Source organism: Dromaius novaehollandiae, chromosome 5 (assembly GCF_036370855.1).
Source record: "Dromaius novaehollandiae isolate bDroNov1 chromosome 5, bDroNov1.hap1, whole genome shotgun sequence".
Classification (NCBI taxonomy): Eukaryota; Metazoa; Chordata; class Aves; order Casuariiformes; family Dromaiidae; genus Dromaius; species Dromaius novaehollandiae.
The window spans coordinates 56,357,762-56,377,414 of NC_088102.1; the positions used below are offsets into that span (position 1 = coordinate 56,357,762).

Genomic DNA, 19,653 nt, shown 5'->3' on the forward strand with positions numbered 1-19,653 from the left:
GTTCCTTCCCGTGACCATTCCGCAAAGGTGGCTGAGGTGCCATGCATTCTGCTGTTAAAGCTGAAAGGCAGTACCTACTGCAGCAGGATGTTAACCCTTTTTACCCCTACAAATTACTATTGATTTCAGTGATGTGACTCATCCTGAAAGTTAGGTGTGTTCCCAAGATTTTGGTTGCATCAGAGATTCAATCCACTCACACTGAAATGAGCATGAGGGTTTTGGGGATTTTTTTTTTTCCCTCTTTGCTTAATTAAAAAAAAAAAAAGGCAAAAGAAAAGTGGGAAGGAGAGAAGCGAGAGACCAATATTCACAAGAGAGAACTTTTTATATTCAGCTATTTAAATGTTTAAGTTGACACTTTGGCATGTTAGCTAGATGCCTTCAGGTGTGATAGTGGGACTAGTAATGCTCACTTCCAGGGTTTTTGTGCACATATCTTTCTTATGCATTGTATTTGAGAACTGTGCATATAGTTTAGATCCCTAAGTGTTATCTGCCCTCCAAATGCATGGGTGATTTCAGCTGGAAATACTTATGAATACTTGTGTAAAAATATCAGCAAATTATTCATGATTGGTCAAAAAGCAAATAGAAAGCTAGGCATTATTAGAAGAGGAACTGAAAGCAAAATGGGAAGCTAATTTACATTGTTGGATAAATTCTTCTGTAAAGTTGTGCAATTTTGTAAATTAAATTTTGAATACTTCATGCAGTTTTATTTGCTTTATTTCAAAAAAGGATCTCATAGACCCAGAAAGAAAATGCAAAGATTTATCAAAAGTATGGAACATCTTTCATATGAGCAAGGATTTTAATAGATTATAGTTTTGCATTTTGAAGAAGAGACAAAAGGTAGGGGAGAAGATAGAGGGCTATGCAAATATACCAACTAGTGCAGAGAAAATGAAACAATATGCACTTTTTCTCCTAATTGAACTGAAAGCGTCCAAGGAAATGATTAGCTTGTGTATAACTCTATAGGTAATAGAAGAAATTACTTTTTGCACAATTTATATTTGTAGAACCCATTACCACAGGATGTTATGAAGACCAAAATGTAAAGGGATTAGGCAAACTTATGGGCTATGCATCCTGAATTGCCTACTAAGTTTGATAGTCCAGACAGAATTCCCTGATTCTGGAGGTCTCTAGGTTTCTGGAAGCATAACTTAGAAGCAATTGCAGATGCTGACCTTCAGTTATTTCAGGAAGGCACTGCTGGCTACTTCATTTGAAAATACTTTGGACTAGGTAAGCCTAGGTTTAGTAAACTTGTTCCTACATTCTGACAAGATGATGATATGATATATTTCAAATATTTCTGTTTATAGTATCTGGCAAATATTAATACACTCAATCTCTATAAACAGACTTCTGCACCTGATTTGAAAAGGCTGGAAATGGATACAGGAAAAGATATTGCAGAACATATCTATTTTAGTATTATTTTATAACATAGTTAATGTTTCTTTACAGTATTTTCTTTTCCATTTTTCAAAAGATTGTAGGGGTTTTTTTGTTTTGTTTTTAAGGAAAGTGTTATTTGTTATTTTTGAATGTTTGCAATTATTTAAATAAAAAGCTACATCAGTACAAAGTGAACAAACAGCTTAGCCTCTCTGTTTCCATTCACACTATTCAGGTTTGCCTTATTAGACGTATCTATGATTTGTTGATACCACTTGAATGCTTCATTTCTTACAGGAAGCATAGTTTTAGAGCAAGAAGCCTCCAGAGCCTGCAAGCAGGAGGCGGAAGTGAGTGGGCTGACATTGAGAAAGGCACTGAAGATTGACATGATATATTGGTTTAGAGTATATGAACTTATCTCACATTTTAAAGAGTCAAAATTAATTCAAGAACGTGTTTAGAATTCTAACACCTCAACAGATGGAAAACTCCCTTCCTCCCTCCTCCCCAAAAATCACCTGGCAAAGAAAGAGCCAAGGCTAAAAAGGTGTTTTAGATAATTTTATTTCTTTCTGCAAATATATATATTTTTTAACACTTCTCAGAATAGTTTGCAGCTTTCCACAAATCAGAATGTATCTTCAGAGCTTTTCTTGTTTCCTCATCAAAAAAAATATTCAGGAGTAGAGTTTATTTTAATTACAGTACATACAGTATGTCATGGTCTAGTGCGTCAAGCATAGCTATTTTGTGTCTGTGCTGAGTTCCAACTTTAGACGGACATACATCATAGCTGTAAACACCTGCCTAACTTCATTAAGGACAGTAAAAATATCCCATTGTGGGAGGATTATAAGCTGTGTTTTAGGCAGTTTATGTGTGATCTCTGACAAGAGCATACCATGCTACGTCTTTCTCACTGGCCGTATTCTTCTGATGAGAGAAATGGGATTCTCTTTGTCAGTCCTCGATCCCAACGCACATGCGCGCGCACGCACACACACCGAGTATTTTCAGCAGTGCATATTATAATTTAAAATAATCTTACAATAATCAGCCTTTCTATGGATGAAATTAAACTAAATTTAAAGCACCAGGAGGTTAGCTTAAGACGTGTGTATATATGTAGGTAGTTTAAAGGTTGTTCACAGTCATCATGTTGCTGCCATATAGTTAAGAAAAACTAGTTTTTTTTAAAAAAAAAAGTTGGGCAGTTTTGCTTTCACTAGGAAAAAAGTGAGTTTAGGGTGGAAAAAAGGATAGAATTCTCCATATATCGGGATCCAAACATGAGTAACTCATTCTTGCAAGCAATCATACCAGCTGGAGAAGCAACTACTGCATCAAACTTATAAATGGCAATGTATAAAAAGGAAACCAGAAGAACCAAATTCCATTTTAAAGCATTGTAGAAATAGGAGATTTTTATTAAAGCTGAGCATTGTTAGCACTATTATTAAACTCTTTACATGCTTTATTTTTTCCAGAATACTTCAGAGCTATTGCAACTATTTACAAACAGATAGACTGAGGCAAACAGTGTCTTATGGTCCTTGACTCCTTTCAGTTTCAGCAGAACATGAGCATGCTTCATACGTTGTAATGCAGGCACTTATTTTACTAGTATGGCTTTCCTGTGGCTCCTGTTTTTCTCTCCTTAAAGCTGAAGGGAATGTGCCGTGGTTGATTTTATTCTCAGTAGAACTGGGCCAACAGTGAATAACTGTCTACTGTAGAATAATCCTAGCACTCCTGACACTTCAATGCAAAACTGTGGAACCACAGAGATGTGAACACTGAAGAAAAAAACTGACCAAACACAAAATCAGTTACTTGGATTTTTGTGTGCTTTCAGTCACATGCAGTACTAATAGTCATAAATCCAGCTAATCACAAAGCTCCTGTTTAAGGTTGTTCATCTGCTTTCGTGTGATCTTGGTCATGTAGGGTCTCCATTTCTAGCCCACATCTCCTCCTATTGAGGACACTGTTCCTACTGCTAGAAATCATAACCCCTACTGATTTCTATAGAACAGCACTGAACAGTTAACGTAAAACGATGTGTAATGCTTGTAAGAGGTGTTTTGGCATAGAAGGTGTGATAATTGGGTTACCTAGACTCTCAGCATCTCTCTCTTCCACTTGCTACTTTCTAGATCTGCATTAGTTTCTTTCTGAAGTCTCATCTGTAAACAGATCTTTTTATTTACCATTTTCCCCACAAAACAGGAAATGCAGTGGTAGTTCACGCCTGCCATGTTATTTAGGAAATAAAAATATCTCTCCATGCTGAATCACTTCAGAATTCAGTCAATATCTTGCATGTTCCATGAATGGTATGGAAAATAGTTTCAAAGACATAACTCTTGTTTATCTGCAGTGTTAGTGTGCTTGTACACAGCTGTTGGAATTGTGCAGTTAGTTATATTAGCTCCAATGTCACATATAACTAACTGTTGGCAAGAGATTTAAAATCTAGTATCTCTTGGTATACAATTCATTGAAAAATTGTTTGTTTGTTTGCTTTTTAAGTGAATACATAAGGAAACCAAATAAACCTTTCATCGCAAGTGTAATACCAGCCGACGGGCCCTGAGAAAGTAGGTGATCTATGAGATGCCCTATTCCAGCAACATACAGGACTGGTCACCTTTTCTGCTCTCATAACACCTACACTGTTTCCTCTTCAGGAAGCTGATAATCTGTATGAGGTGTGTTTCCTCCTGACCTGTATATTACTGATCTATACAAGCATGTCTAAGTGTAGTGGAGGTGGATTTCTTACAGATATTTCAGCTGTTCTGGAAACCGTGAAGGATTCTAATTTCTTTCTATAAAAACAACTTTTAAGCTATCAACTTTCTCCAGAATTATCAGTTGGATGCTAGTAGCTGTCCTCTCTGATCACATTAACACCTACAACTCTAAACTGAATGTGCTGTCAGATCGCTGCTGCATTTAATTATAAATGAACCAGCACACCATCAAAAACTGAGACATTTACCAAAGGTGTACGCATTCCTACTTTTTTTAAGATAAGTGGAAGAATTGATTCAAATCTGTGTTTAGATTATCCTGCCTGTTGCATTTGCTTTTCATAGAATAGAATTCCATAAGAAAAAACATAGTATTCTCCTCTGTCTCTAGGGAATGAGCATATACAGTTTAGAAAATTCATTGGTATCTCAAGCTGCTAATAATGTTTTAGTATTCCTGATCAGAGCATGAAGTTGCATCTTCATGGAGATAAGACACTCACAAATTAGTTCCATAGATGAAATATGAGACTTGATTGTTTCTTAAATAGTGGTACTTCTTCAGGTGTGTAAAACATAGTAATATCTCTAAGTCTCAAAAAGTAAAAAAGGAAATCAGGTCTGAATGAAAGATTTTTCAAATGGTCCAGTGATCCATTTGACATAGACAGCAGTAATGGTATAAGGTTTGATTTATCTGTTCATTCAGTGAATGACAGATAAGGAAGAATCAGTAGGAAATTATGCCCAGTGAATTTACACTACAAAAAACCCTATATTTTGAAAAAGAACCTGAAGATTTCCAAGACCTTTGGGATATCTGTAAACAGCTAAAGGCTTGCTGGCTTTTTTTTTTTTTTTTTTTTTTCCTTTTTTTTGTCATCAGCATGTCAAGAGATACCCAGAGGCTGATAGATAGTAGTAATTTCCAGTATATACACTTAATATTATTTTAGATCTGTTTTTTTTAAAGAAGATCTGTTACGGAGAATGAATGATTTTTCTTACTCTGTTTTACTTTTGTTTTAGTACTGCTTTGTTCTCCAGATCTTGGAGATGACTGATGAAGCCTTCCAGAGCCTGAGCCCCCTCAGTTCTTGTTGAAGCTAACAAGAGCTGAGAGCACTCGGAGCTTTATAGGATCAGGCTTTTGCCCATTTTAATGTTCTCTGCTCAGCCCCCATTCGCTTTATAACGTGAGTCATACTCTTAAGAGTATTCTTATAATTCCTTTGATTTCCCTCCCCACCCCTTTCAGGCTGTCAGTTTAAAACTGGAAGATAAATTAACTTTGTCTTCAGCATCCAGTCAGTAAATCTATGAAGTCTGAAGAAATACAAAGGCAGCTCTAGTGATATATTCCATTTTCTAGGTATCTAATCCTAATTTTGCCTTGAGGGCTAAAAATACTGAAGTCCCATCAAAATGTGTTTTCCTTCTTGCCTTTGTACACTGTTAAATGCCTTCTGGGGGTAGGAAGAATCATGAAGACCTGAGAAATGGAGGTGGCTGTCATGTTTGATTTGGTTTGTGATTAGGGGACATGGGGAGTTACAGTAGCAAGGAACATGATTTCAGACCACTTCACAGCCAGTTTTTAGAAACTTTTTTTTTTTTTTTAAGATATCTCTAAAAGGCAAAAGAATGATGAGGTGGTAATCTGTTAAACATGTTTCAAATCCAGCTTATTCTTTCTGCCTCATATTCAGTTTTACTTTGCTTTTACTTCAGAGTATAATTTCAGAGTAAGAGCAACATATGCAAAAATAATTTATTATTTCACCTGTATATACACACCTTTGAAATGTTATTCAGTACGTGTTTTTCATCCTTGCTGCCTTTCCCAAAAAAAGTCTCTGTTGTCCTAATCTTTTTTCTATCTAATCTTATGCAGCCTCCATATAAAATTAGCCCTCTGTTTTGTTTATCTGTTCATTTCATTCCTCGCAAGTCTAATTAAATTTATGGAGGTTTTTCTTAGAGTGATCCTGGGACACAGGTTAGGTGTGGATCTACTTTATTTTGTCCATGGACAAAAGAAGCCCTCCACTGAGCCAAATACTGCCTCTGAAGTGAGCTTAAAGCTGACTGGGAGAGATGTTAGTGGAAGCTAGCAGTTTGCTCCGGTGATTGTTCTTGCTAACATGTAGGAGAAAAAAAGGTGTGATAACAGCTGATGGTTCTTGGTCTCTTACTATTGAAGGAGATACTCTTTAACTTTGAATACACCATATTATGCTCTAAGCTCTCTGTTGATAGCCTCCTGTTGTAAAATCCAATTTTTTCTTGTTTCATCCAGAACAGGATTAACATCATAGGTTATACTAAAAATTGTTTTTCACCTTGGACCTCACACACAGATTATGAGCTAGGTTTTCCTTCAATTCTTATATCAGAAACCTGAAATAGAAGAGCTATCATCCTTTTGCCTTTTCGCCTTTTTTTTTCAGCAGGATAAGAAATTATTGCTATCTTAGTCACATAGGGATCTTCATAGTTACTTTAAGAGTGGCAGGATCAAACTTCTGTTGCTATGCAAAGTAGTTCTATTCAAGCTTTTTCTGAGTTTTATGATACCCCACCTATAAAGGAAGTGTCAGTACTGTAAAATCACAATCTGGAATTAACCTTTTATTTTTTACTAAGAGAAGGTGAAACCAATATGTTAGGCCCAGAATTCACAAAAGAAGCACCAAACTTGTAGGCCTCTGATCGTGGCCTGTGGCACCAATATGTTGTGTCATAAAAGCACACAGTCCAAGGGACTAAGGAGGATGTTCATATGAGACGTTTTACTCTTTACAAGTTACGCTTCCTAAAGCTTTTAGCCTAACTTAGGATAAAATAAAGCTATCAAAGCTATAGAAGAATAAAGGGAAGTAATCACAGAAGAGAAGATAAAGAAGCAGTTAATTACTTCACCTCTAAGAGTTAGAAGTTACCACAGGGTACAGGGTTAGATTCATTCAGGTAACTTCAAGGTAACAAAATTAGAGTAAAAACTGTGTGCCATATTTGTATTAATAGAGATTTGTATTAGTGATTAGATGGTGAAATATAGACTCTTCCCAAAAGTAGTATTTAATTACTGTTAACCTCATGTTCATGTGAGGTTTGCACTCACAGATGCAAGAAGATTTTTGTTTTTTTGTGATTTAATAGCTATAACTTGAATAATGTGTATTCCTTGCAATCTGGCTATCTGTAGTTCCTGAGATGTTAAGCAGAGCTGATAAAATTTCAGTACGAAAATTCTCTTCTTAAGGCTGTTAAAGTTATACAGCAAGTACCTTGTTTTTCTATTGAATTATTTTACTTTTTGTATTACATGGTTTAGTATTTTAACACTAGTCCTTTGAGAGACTTGATTTCTCTAAAGCAGATTCCTTGAGTTCTTAGTTAGAAGTAAGCAAAATAGAAATCCACCATAAGAACACTGTGTAGCTTATTTTTCCTCTTTTTAGTTTATGGTAAATTTTGCTCATCAAATGGTAGACACATTTTGTTATTGTTTCCTTAAAGAGTTATTTCTCTTACTTTTAGAATCCAAAGATGAGCATTTAAGAAGGTATGAGGGCAACCTTGAGAAAAGAGGTAAGAACAAGTTTATTCCTATTAGATAATACTTTTTCTTACTGATATTGCTCTACATTTCCATTTTTGAAATCCATTACAAATACTTTATGTATATGAAAGCACCTTGCCAAAATGGAACACTAGAATTGTAAGTGGGTTTGCAGTGCAAAGGGAGGACTTCAAGCAGACAGAAAAACTTCCATGGAGTTTATTCAAGGACTGAAGAAAAACAGTTTCAAACTATTATTGCAGTTAAAGTGAGAAGATACTTCTGTTGTCCTGCTTAGTCTCAGATATTATGCTGTCTCTGGCAAAAGAAAACAATGAATTTACTCTTTACTTACACTAATGTAACTGAGAAAATTTCCCTCAAGTGTCCCTTGCTTTGAGAAAGAATTTACATTAGTCATAAGAGTTAGAAATGTTTTGCCACTCACTTGGTGTTGGAAGTGATTTATCTTGGATTTTGCTTATAGTAAAATGTACCCCTTTAGGGTTAAACTTCATCTTTTAAGAGGAATATTGTTAAGATTAAAGGGGAAATAAATTGAAGATTCATTGAAGTCCCTGACTATGCTTTGGATCTGAAGTCCGACCTTTTTCTGTGTGAAATGACTTGCTGCATTGTAGGTAAAACAGGATGGAGAGTGTAGCTTTGGCTGATCCTTGGCTGGCTTAATTGCTTTGGATGTGGGGGGTCCAGGGGCTGTCTGAACTCCTGGCAGCAGGAAGCCACTGCTCCCATATGGCACATGCACCTGAGTTTCCTTTCCAAGGAAAACAATGGATACTCAGGTCTTACTTTAAATGGAATTGGGAACCTTCTGGATACACGACATACACAATCAGTAGGAGGTCCTTCAACTAGACACAGCTATGATGCACAGGATAAAAGGTTAGCAGGCTGTGATGTTATTTAACAGGGTAGCCCCTTACAGAGAGCAAGGAAAAAGACTATGTGCTAAGAACTAACAATTAGATTTTCCTTAATTCTCTGTTTCTAGCAGGGTTGGATTAGGCTTGGGGAATGTTCTAATTTGCATAGGGAGGCAAATCTATTCTATAGTGATTACTCTGGAATAATCAAAATTCAGCATGTGATAGCCACTCCCTTTCCATAGCACCTGCATCGAAGACTGAGCAGAAGGGGGCATGCTAATTCATTATCCTGATTCCAGAGTGGGTTATCCCAGCTTGTGCTCCTCTTATCTCCTCTGATTAACAAAAAAATAAAATGGAATAGGAATCAGCCATGAATGATTATTATTTTTAATTGTTTTTGACTTTTAGGTAGTACAGTTATCTTATATTCAGGATCTCACTGCTTGTTTCTACTAAAGGAAAAAATGGATGATCATCAGATACCATCTCATGCATGCCTGGTTGTTTTGGTTTTTTTGTTTTGGTTTGGTTTGGTTGTCAGTGAAGGAATTTATAGATGGCTCGCAAAGGGGGTTAAATATTTAATTGAGGTGTCTAAATGGAGCAATTAGATTCTTGACATCTCTGTGCAGTTGCTGCTAACCTAGGCACGTACCTTCTAGAGAAGACTGCGTTCTTCTCCCTCAACCCCAAATCCTGTTAGTGCTGTTTCTGAGTATGCATGTGTCTTCCCATGTAGCTTAATGTCTAAGTCTGGGTGGGTTTGCCAAACTAATGATTCTCCTGCCTATTTTTATCTCAGTCCTCAGTCTGAAAGGGGTGATGGCCCACTTTAGCTGATGGACTGGATATTTAATACAGTCACCTCAGATATGGGTCAAGGGTTTTTGTTTTATTTTATATATTCAAGTATTTTATTGTTATCAGAAAAGTATAGTTCAGTATAATTCCTTGAAATGTCCATGTAATATTTTTAAGCTTGATTTCATAGTGCTTTATAACTCTAAGGAGAGGGTATTATGGTCAGCACTTTGCTCTCTACATGTACTTTGAATACTATTTACAACAGATAAGAACTTCGGTTTTTTAATGAAGTGAATGACATTTATTAACTTCCCCATTACTAGTTCAAAATAAACCGGCAAAGTCTGAACAAAATAAAAATAATTAATCTACAGAGATGGTTGTCTTCTGTGAATCATCTAATGCCACCTACCTGGGACTGGCGTTTCAGGAACCATTAGTGAGGATTTTTCACTTTGTGACATGGCACAGTGATGGCAGATATGTCCAATTAGTGCTTTTCCCAGTAGACAAGGTATTCTAATTATTTTTAAGGAAGAGAAAAGAGGCGACTGTTAAAGAATCATATGAAAGACCTCTTTTGCCTGCCTTCCTCTACTCTGTATACCATACTGCACATACAAATGTGTAGTTCATGATGGTGATCTTTAAGAAAACCCTGAGGTAAAACATTAATCTACAATAGCCAGGCTAAATTTTGTTTAGATGTATGAAACAAGCTTCTATTTACAAATATTTGAAGAAAAAAAAGAAAAATGTCATCTTCATTTTTAAAAACAATTTTTTTAAGAGATAGAAAAGAATGAATAATTCAGAGATTGATAAAATTCTTGATTTAGATGCATACTTTTTATAGTGCTTGTCTTCAGCATGTATGAAAATGAGTATTGGATATGAAAATTTATTGGGTGTCTTATATTTCACTACTTAAATACCAACAAAATATTTTAAGTTTACTAATGGTATTTTATTTAGTGTAGTTACTTTTCTGTCAAGACAAGATTGTCTCTAAGAAGGTTTAATTCTTAGATGCAACATCACAGTGCAAGAGGTTTGGCAGAAATGTGAGTTTCAAGAGGCTGAATGCTCTATCCCTCAGCCACTTGTTCTTGCTTTCAGCTGAAAATTTTCCACCTTCCCTGAGTCCAGGCAAGACAGCTGTTCAGAAAGCCATTCATGTAGCAAGATCAATGATTAAATGATTTGATTTAAAGATCTCTTTTAGTTTTGTTTGTTTGTTTGTTTGTTTGTTTTTAAGTGAGGTTGTTTTTACCCAAAATGTGTTTAGTCTAGTGACTTGCAGCCAAACTCCATGAACAGTTTTGATGGCTGAGGAGAAGGGATAAAGAGAACAGCTAGCTAGGAAGGCAAGAACTCCTTAGGATGGCTTTGTTGCCAAAGAGCCAGTATATGTAACTTTGGACATAAAAAGGTATGCCAAATTCCGGAGTGGCTATGAAGTTCCTGCTAGACTGAATATACAGCTGCAGGTAAAAGTAAAAATTGAATCAGCTTGTAAAGCCTGAACTTGTACATCATGCTTAAATACTGTTTTTTTACAAGATTGTTTTCTGCGCTGTGTTGTCCTACTAGCAAGGGACCTCAATTTTTTTCCTCTTTCATTTTCCAAAGAATGTGTTACAATCCATGGGTTCCTGATACGTGCTTTCCCTATCTCCATTTTTGCATCTCAGCTTTCCTCCTCCTTCCCTCTCCTCTCCTCCTCCTTGTCCTCCTCCTGACTTGACTTAGCTTGAATGGTCTTCAGCACAAGATGATATTGTAGGCCATTGTTTTACTTTTCCTAAAGCTGTTTACATGTTATTTGGAATGGCTAGCTGAGGGCCAAGACTGTATGAGATCAGTGTCTAAATTCACGCTTTGAATTGTGCTTGGGTTTTTACCCCCATTACGAGACTTTAAGACAAAAAAAACTTTATAGACAAGAGAGTGGCAAATGGAAAGGCAAGAAAGGAGGAGGAAAAGAAGCGGAAAGAGCCAGAACAGAAGTCAAAAATCAGAGAGAAGTGTAATCATGCATGTATTCCTATGTATCATATTTGTGTCAGCTTAGGTTGGGATTTTGAAAGACTGTTGCCTTGTTTTTAGGACCAAAGCACTAATTTTCTTCTTTAAAAAAGCTCACCAGCATAGCACTCTAAGTATTGCTAATTATCCATTTCTCCTGTAGTCTGTATAAAGTATCAGCTTGCCTGAGCTTTAGATATGCTAAATTCTGAGACCCTTGCTGAGTCATGAAATTCTCCTGACTTTTGAGGTATTGGTTGCTAAGAATGAAAAAAAGGAAAACGATCAAAAATGCTTGATTTTGTCTTTGTATGTGGCAGTTTCTTCATGTAAAAACCTTGAAATTTTCATTCAGTAGAGTTGCTTCCTTAAGTCCAAGATTACGCTGAATAGAGACATTGGAATTGTGTTCTAAACATATGTTGCTTTTGCCACCTAAGAACATTTTGTTTATGAAGTATTCACTCATTCACAGAATTTTTTTTTCTCTCCCTTCTACATTGGAGCATCTCTTAGAATGTCTTTCATTGTTTAGGCAATTGTATAAAGATCAAAATCCACCACTGAATTATGTCAATACCAATATATGGAGTCAATTTCACCCCAAGAGAATGGATGTCCAGTGTTTAGTATTGCTTACAGCAACAGCCATGATTCCTTCTTAAGGTTAGTTTTAGGTAGGCAATGTTCATTTACCTCCCTGTTCTTTTGTAACGTGGCTTGTCATTACTGTGCATATCAATTATTCAATAGATTCTTAAGTGCTTCAGATGATATCTCTGATGCTTATATGCAGCCTTAAAACTTTGATAAATCCCAGTCTTGGTATTAGTCTTTTTTTTCTTCCAGTGGTTTTGTTCTAAAAAACAAAATTATGTAGAAAAAAAAATGAAAGAATATTGTTAAAAATCAGTAGATTCAATGTCAGCTTCTACTGATACGTTACCAACGTTCTGTGGTCAGACTAGCGGTTACATGTTTCCTGGTTTGCCTCTAAGATATTAAGCCATGAACCCTCTAGTCTTTCCTTGGTAAATCCAGTTTTTACAAGCAGTGCTTCTGCTATCTGGAGTTCCACTGATTCAGCAGACAGCCTAGTTGAGGGGGGAAGTGAGGCATGCAAACAACACTTACCCCACTGTGAATGCTAGTGATGAAAGCAAATGAAGGTAAGAATGAGAAAACTGGGCCGAGTAGGTAAAGTTCTGACTCCCCTGAAGTAAATAAAAGCTTTTGTACTGACTTGCGTGAAATTTCACCTGCAATTGAAATATCTCCAAATACATAGTGAATATGTAATATGGCTCTAGCATGGACCATGCTGAAAGGCTGAACTGCATCATCATTCTGCTGAGTTCAGCGTGAACATTGTGCCCGGCCATCCCTGAGACATGTTACACGAGTCTGGCCTCGTCATCCTAAAGGCATGGGTGATTGTTACCCTGCTGTTTGTCAAGGGATGGATGGTTCTTGAATTGTTCGCAATGGCAAGTCCTTTGATGGACAATAGTTTATAATACCAGATGTGCAGTTTTCCAAGTGAAATGCTTTTATCAGCAGATAAGACCTAGGTATTCAGTACTGTAGTTGTCTACACAAATCATTTAAATAGCACCCTGCTTTTTGTAGTTTGTTCTTGTTAGTGTATTGCACTAAAAATTCAGGAAAATGCGGCTAGAAGTTGAGTGTCACTCTTAGTGTTCAGAGTGCCTTAAGCATGAAGCTAGAAATTAACTCTGACTTCCGTCTTACAGACTAGGAATTGAAAGTAGACCGTTTAGAAGAAGTATTGAAAGCAAGGACTGAAAGAATTTTCCTTTACTTGCAACTCTGAATCAAATCCTCTTTCATTTCAAAGTAAAGCACAAATGATTAATTCTTGAGAGAAACTTGCATCATTCACTGAAGCTGTATATTTTTACTCTATTTACCACATATTGAATCTCCAGGAAAGTGAACACTGGCAGCTCTAACCAGAAAAGAAAAATCATGATGCAGTCACTATGTCATTCTATACATCATATTTTGGCTTCAAGACATTTTCCATGGTTTGCTCATTTTCTGATCTTAGAATTCCTCCTACACCTCAGAAACATTTTAAGGTGATGCTGCATGATCAGGATTCATTTTCAGCTTAAGAGAAACGTGCAAGCAAATGCTGAAGCTTTGGCAACTGATATGGAGAGACTTACTATAGTAGAAATTACAGGCTGAAATCTAGTCAGATTCTTGGAAATGGCACAAATCCAGTATGTTTCAATCTCGCATGTCTTCCAGCAAGAGGGAAAGGGATACTATAGCTGTTACTGTAAAACCTAGTAGCATGATTCAGAACTAGAAAATGTAGCTCTATGTGATAAACTTACCACCAGCTCTGTCAGAAGGTAGGGGAAAGAACTCTAGGAGTTTTATTTTGCACATGTATTTGTGAGAGGATGGGAAAGAGGAAAGAGGAAACTGTTTAAATCAAAACTCATTTTCAGATTTCTACAGTAGTTTTGTAGAACTGACCAAGTCTGAAAAAAGCCGTCAGTGAACAAGATTCCTATTAACTTTAAAGTAACCTTATAAAGAATTTACATTAAATTTCCTGGCTTGATCAGTTGATGAGCACGGGATGCTCAGCAACGAAATCAGCAGAGAAATATTTGAAACGATATCAGGTATGGAGATTCATATTCTTCCTTGGCTTTGATTGCTCAGTTGTGTACTGACTGGGTTGTACTGTCTCAGGATCTGACTCCCACTCCATTGTGATCACTTGTTCACTTAGTATTGTAAACAGAAACAACACGGGAGGGAAAAATAATCTGGCTGAGATTTTAGGACACCATAAAACAGAATATGCATTGGAGAGCAGCTGGGATACCAGTTTGCTTTCTATACTTGCTCTACTGTCCAGACCTGCTAAATCTACGCTGAAAAAATGGGGGCAGGAGTAGGCTGGGACATATCCAGGAAAGAGAGAAGAGTGAGTGGTTGTTTTGGGTTTCTCAATTGGTAGACCTTTTCTTACACCATACTGAATTAAACCTTGGCTCTATATGGTGAGGTTGGGAAAAAGGATCAGAAAGTTGTGATCTACTTTGCCACCTTCTTTCTTTGCTTTGCATAGTCTGGCAGCAGGAAGTTTAGTCTTTAAAGCTAAGTATGCACATAAAACTTGAAATGGTCTGAGTACTGGGGTGCAAGTTTCATGGTTTTGATAAATTTCTTTCTTCTACCTTCCATCCCCTACCCCCTTTTTATTTCTTTTTAATGAAGACAAGATTTCACAAAGTCCGAGGTCACTGTAGGCAATTCCCAAGAGGAACAGGAAAAGAGGAGGGAAAAAATTCTTTACACTATACTGAAGTGCCAACATACTTTTTTTTTTTTTTTTTTTTTTTTTTAATGATGCAAAATTCAGCAGGTTTTCCAAACAGCAGTTCCATATTACCTGAAGACAGGACTTTAACCGTAAGAAGGTTCACAGAGTTTTCTATAACTTGCTGTTTTCGTTTCATTGCAGACATGAGCACCTGTCCCTATGTTGTATTATTTCATTTTAAAAACACCCTTTACACAATAGGAGCCTGAAACATTTTTAAAACTCTTTCAGTTTAGTAAGAATTTGAATCATTTAAAAATAAAAGCTGGAACACTGTTCTCTAGGAAATAGCAAATCCTTCACTATTAATTTGTCAAGAAATTTGGGAATACATTGGCCTAGGTTTTATAGGGATAAAAATAAATACAGTTTATTTTGTTAGGTTTTATTAAATGAGAAATTTAGAAAGTGAGTGAGGGCCAAGAAAGTAAGGAAATGGTCAAATATAACAGAGATTCAAAAAACTTCATAATAGCATATGAACTTTCCTCTTTGTTTTCTGCTTGGCAGAAGGGAGAATTCTGCATTTTCCTTTTACATACTTATGCCATTCGATATACTAACATAGCTTCTTCTGAAGAAACTGCATCTCTAGAGGTGACTTCCCTTATTGTATATGGAAGAAGACACGCTCCTTTTCCCTGGGAAAGGCCTAGCAATAATCATCCTACCAGAAGAAAAAGATTAATTTCAGTGCAATCCAGCTTGGGGGTATTTTTTTGATGATGATCACACAGGTTCACTCCACTGAGTTGGATCAACCCTTCAGAAATCTGATGTTCCTTCCTTCCCAACAATTTGATATACATGCTTCCACTAGGCTTCATCCTCAGAACATTTCTTTGCTTATGTTCCTTAGGTCTCAATCTGGCACGATTCTTCACGAAGGCCTGAAGTCAGCTTGTTCACTTCATAAAATTGTGAAAATAAGGGCAATCTTTGAATTGCTGTTCTGTGTTCCTAAATCAATGACTTAAGAAACATGGGATGAAATGCAAGTGTCCAAAATACAAGCTAAGCACAATTTAAGCATCTAAATGGGCAGGCCAGAGAGGCTATAATGCTTTCTACCACAAACATTAGCTGAGGTTCCTGAAGTTTACATGCCAGGAAGGTATGACTCCTTCAACTGAACCAAACATCATGCGGGCCTATTTGCTGTTTAAAGACTTACAGAATCATTTCCAAATAATCACTTTTTTTTTTTTAGGTCTCCTAAGGGTCTTGAGCATGTTTGATATGAACCAAAAAACTGAGTTCAGCATTCAGGTTTGACCAGTTTTTCTCAGAAACTCAGACAGAGGGTTAATACTATCCTTCTTTGAAGGAGAACACGGAAAGTCTAAATTCAGTTTTCCTGTTGTCCTGGGATCATACAAACATGAATCTTTTACTTGCCTGCAGGATGCTTTTGCTAGTGGGCTGCAGAATAATCCCTGCTAGGTAATTCTTCATCATCCTGCTGCAGCTGTGCAACTTGCAGAACACAGTATGAGAATCATGGGGCAAACAGGAGCACAGCTAGAAGAAAACTTAAGCTTGCAGAGTAGTACCTAGGAGCACTGGCATGAGGAAGATTTGGACAGTTCTGTCTGTTCTACTTACACATTTAACAACATGAATGATCAAAAAAAAAAAAAAACCTAATAGGAAAAATTTTATATACCTGAAAGCAGACACATCTGCCTATTGTTTTTCTTCAGTTTTTTTTCCCAGCATTAATGGCTGTCATGTGGTCTCTGCTACATGGCCTAGCCAAAGATGACAGAAGGTAAAAGGGCTCAGTAGTAACAGCAGTGGTCCCCAGCAGAGACCATCTTAGCCAGGAAACAAAAACATTCCTTGCCATTGAACCAGATTCAACTTGTGACCGAGTGAAGGAAGAGCGGCGTGGTCATTAGGGATACTAGTCTGTGATTTCGTAGGTCAGAATCCTGAGCATATTTCCCATTAGACTGGTGTACAACATTTTTGATCAATTTGGGGTGGGGAGAAGATTTGCCAAGACTATAGAGTTATGGTTATAAATAAAGGAAAAAGTTGTGATTTCTCGTAAAAGAAAAATAGTATTGATTAAAAAGCACTAAGCCCATATTTTGAAAGAATTATGTGCATAGATTCTGGATAAGTTAAAACAAAAACAAACAAAAGGAAATTTAATCATCCTTTCTGGTTGATTTTAAATTTGATCTCTCTAAATCTTAGGGACAGAATGATGTGAAAATTTTATCTAGAAACTGTGATATGGTATAGCTTATACCTTGGATTTGTTGCTTCTGCCCACTAGGATTTTTGCTTTTGATCTCAGATGAAGTATGAATTATTTGAGACTTTATATGCAGAACTACCTCTTTACCAGAGTCTCCTAGAAATTAAACAGCATGCATATTTTGGAAGGTTTTGACTCTGATCTCACATAAAATCACTGTAAATCACTTGTGATTCAGTGAGCTTCTTCACTGTTGCACATACAAAAAGAGAAGTCCCCTGGTGTACTGAGATTCATGCTGAATAGCTGTGTTTCACTCTGTTTTTCCCTTCATTTGTTCTGTTTCATTCATCTGTTTCCAGTAAACCCAGTATAGGCTATATAAGGAAAAGGAAGTCTCTTCCTTATTTTGTTTGTATCATACCTAGCAAAATGGCATCTTTATTTCCTGGCTTAGATACAGTGATAGTATGAATAACAAATCATAACAAATCATTGGTTAATGATGTATAAAATCTATATGAATTGTCATTCTATTACTCATAGGTTTTGCTCATGAAATCCAGGTCAGAGCAGATCTCTAGATCTACCTTGTTATGTTGGAGAACAGCTCTTTGTGTTTCCTGCAGAATATTTTATGTACATGCATAGAAGCAGCTATGCAGAAAACGTTCTTTAAAATGACTGAGCATAAGCGCTGCAAAAAAAAAAAAAAAAAAAAAAGATCAAAATCAAGAAACATAAAAGCATCTTCACTGCTTCTAAGATCTTTATCAAATACTGTGCACAAAGATTATTAAACTGATGCCAATAGCAGGTATAGCCTTGGGGTCATTCTAATTTACCAAACGTATCTTTCACACTAGAGATTTTAAAAGATGAAGTTCATTAATGTCTGCATATGAGACACAATAGATGCTAAAGGGGAAGCACAGGAGGGATGACTGTTTTCCCATATTCTTGTCTTTGGCTAGAACCTAATGGTCCTGATTCTGTCAACGTACTAATATAAAAATAAGCAGTTACAGTGAGGTCAGTGGAACTGAATCCTCATATGACTATTAATTTGAGAACTATGCACCATTATTTTTTAATCCAGAGCTTTTTCAAAATTCAGGTTGGATCTAATCACGTGGGGTCTTAGATTAGCCTTGTAGGTTCTGATAGTCCTCTGCCTCTATTCAATTTGGAGAGAATGGTGATACTCAGCATGCTATAGAGGTTCTTTAGCAGAAGCTGAGGTTGCAGAAGAGTTCAGCATCATACAAAAGCTAAGCTATCATTTTTCTGCAGAATCAGGGATTTCCCTTATGAATTAGGAACAGAATAACAAACCTGGGGACACTGTGCTCTCAGCTCCACACAAAATGTTGTGGAGGAGGGTTCTGTGGTAGATATTTTTTTTTTTCGTTTTTGTTACCAAAGTGAAAAACAGTATGTGTTCACTTATGCAGAGTATATATATGAAAAAATACCTCTTCTAGATGAAGAGGCTGAGGGATTTAGGTAGGCTGCAGCTCTATGCAACTGGAAGGGGAGGAAACACCATCTTTCAGGCTGTCAGACAGAAAGAGCTGAGCCAAAGAGATTTCAATAATCTCAGCACTTGCTTCATTCTGTGAAAATAGAAGGGATGTGGGAGGTGTGTATTAATGGATCTTCAGACTTCCTTTTGCCTTGTCACTCAATTTCTGTTCTTACTGAAAACCTCTGTGAAACTGTTTCGATTTTGGCAAACTGGGACATATCCCTTATTTGTCCTCTAGTCCTGCTGAGCACCGCAGAGCTGACAGGGGGTTCTGCTGCTTGTGTGTGTGAGGATGAACGATTGCCTTTGCTCATTAAGGGTGCTGGTGAAGAACAGCAGAATAGATTGTAGAAGCTAGAGAGCGTAGATGAAGAGTGGAAAGTACTAGGCATGTATTTTTTTTTTTTTTTTTTTTTTAAGTAAAAGAATGACATGTTTTGCTAGGGTAACTTGAGGGTATAGGCTTTAAAGTGAGGCTTTAATACAGCTTGGAACCAGGTCTCAGGTTTTTTTCTCTATGGAAAGACCACAGGCCTATAAAAAGTGGGGAGCAGAAGCTATTCAAGAAAGTTGATGCAGTCAGATACTGTGTAAAGTCTATCTTTGGCTTCGATTTGACACTAGGGTCAATGCTACATGTTTGCTTCACCATCTCGATAGCCAGCCAGCCAACTCACTCGTACATTCGTTAGCCCCTCTGAAGGAACAGCTACTGTAGATGTGACTGCTTGCCTGCCATACAGCAAGCGAGCAAGAGTCTTCTTCACCAGGACAGGGCTGGAAGAAAGTGATGTGAGAAGGATCAGCTTCAGCAGTTCACCTGAGAACACACTTTGAGTGGTTCAGGCAAATCTATTTGGGATGTCCTACCCTTGTAATCTCAGCTAAACTGGGGCAGACAGTTTTCTTGAAATAAAAAATAGTTAACATATTCAGCTGAATTTACTTGGGAAATTGTACAAGCTTGTCAAATTCCGGCTCCTCTTCACAAGTTAAATTCTAAATAAATACATGCTGTAGAAGATAAGACGTATCTCTAACATTACAAGCTTTCAATAGTAATTTTACTCAAAACTTGTGAAGTTTT

The 19,653-nt window shown here is 36.7% G+C and overlaps 2 long non-coding RNA genes across 2 annotated transcripts in view; one reads left to right on the forward strand and one right to left on the reverse strand.

Moving 5' to 3' along the window:
* Positions 1-1,959: 1,959 nt before the first annotated feature.
* LOC135328508 (uncharacterized) lies at positions 1,960-12,792 on the reverse strand. Its single transcript, XR_010389458.1, has 2 exons — positions 9,844-12,792; positions 1,960-8,052 (listed from the first exon to the last, which is right to left on the reverse strand). It is a non-coding gene; the product is annotated as an uncharacterized LOC135328508 (long non-coding RNA).
* Positions 7,469-19,653, forward strand: part of LOC135328507 (uncharacterized) — a 62,404-nt gene continuing 50,219 nt past the window's right edge. Inside the window, exon 1 of the long non-coding RNA XR_010389457.1 lies at positions 7,469-7,763. This is a non-coding gene — a long non-coding RNA (uncharacterized LOC135328507). The remainder of the gene's footprint in view (positions 7,764-19,653) is intronic.